The sequence below is a fragment of the Alligator sinensis genome, unplaced genomic scaffold, assembly GCF_000455745.1.
Source record: "Alligator sinensis unplaced genomic scaffold, ASM45574v1 scaffold1086_3, whole genome shotgun sequence".
In the NCBI taxonomy this organism is placed as follows: Eukaryota; Metazoa; Chordata; order Crocodylia; family Alligatoridae; genus Alligator; species Alligator sinensis.
In genome coordinates this window covers 2,332,989-2,334,279 of record NW_005841975.1, presented here as the reverse complement: position 1 = coordinate 2,334,279, position 1,291 = coordinate 2,332,989, and positions in this window count along the sequence as shown.

The following is a 1,291-nucleotide window of genomic DNA, read 5'->3' as shown; positions in this document are numbered from 1 at the left end:
GAACTTGATCCCAGAAGGCAGAGAAACACCTGCCAGTGAGCTCCAGAGAGGGAAGGGGTGGAGGCAAGAGAGGAATGTTTAAGCAAATGCTATTCGCTTTTATGGTTGGCCTTGGGCATAGAAAAAAATTAGTGATCAACCCTGTCACCTGCATGGGGAAAGGGGTAGTGGGGAGGAAACCTAGAAATCTAGCAGTGGTTTGAGGCTCTGGAAAGCTCAGTTCTGGTCTTAACTTTGCCACTGTCCCACTGCATGACCATGGCCATGTCACTTGTCTGTGCCTCAGTTCCCATTCCCACTCCCCATCGCTGTCTTGACAAGATTGCCAGGGCCTTGGAGCAGGGACTGTCTCCCACCTGGTGTGTGTGTAATGCTCGACACACGGGGTGCTGTGGGCGGGCAGGCAGGGCTGCTGCAGCTGCATGAACTACGAATGGCAGAAGAAAGAATTATGACAGAAAAGAAAATGACCATTCAAAAATGTAATGTGCAAGACCCACTCAGATCGCTGCCAGACCTGGCACTGTTTTCTCGCCACACCTGGACAGTTCTGCCTCCCCCCCCTGTGACAATGCTGAGCACTTCGTTGTCATTTACCAAGGGGGAAACTGAGGCAGGAATCAATCTCCTCCTGCCCCACAGCTGCTTTGCACCTCAGGCTGACAGGCACCTCTGCAGAATGAGCGGGCATGCCCCAAAACTGTGAAAGGCACATGAGGCTGGGGGGACTCCAAACCAGAGGAGTTAAGTGACTTGCCCAAGGGCAAACAGGGAGTCCATGGCCAAGATGGCACGCCCCTCTCGCACATCGACTCAGGCCGCTGCCTGTGCTGCTTTAACAGGGGTTTGACTCCGGATTCCACTCCTTCAAATCTGAACCTTTCACTTGGCTTTATTTCCGCCCCCTCGGGCACCAGGATGGCTGTGCTGGACCTGCGCACAAGGCCCCAGATGGCAAGCCTTGCTCCTGACGCAGCCCCAGCATTACCTGCTACCCCATTTCCACCTGTCACAACCCAAGGGTGTGATTTTGTTTCTGTGCACTTCGGCACTGCTAAATTATTTCCCACCACTAGGAGCTTTCTTTGCAGGGTGCATTTCTTAGTTGCAAAGAGAAATGCACGGTGCAAAGGAGTTCCCGCCACCCGCATGCAAATTTGTGTCCCACTATTGGCCAGTTCTAAATTATTCCCACGTGGTGGCTAGCGATTGGCTTGCTAGCCGTATAAGAGGCTTGAGCGGTTTCCGCCCAAGTTGGAGAACTCCACAACCATCAGGAGGAGAACTTCAC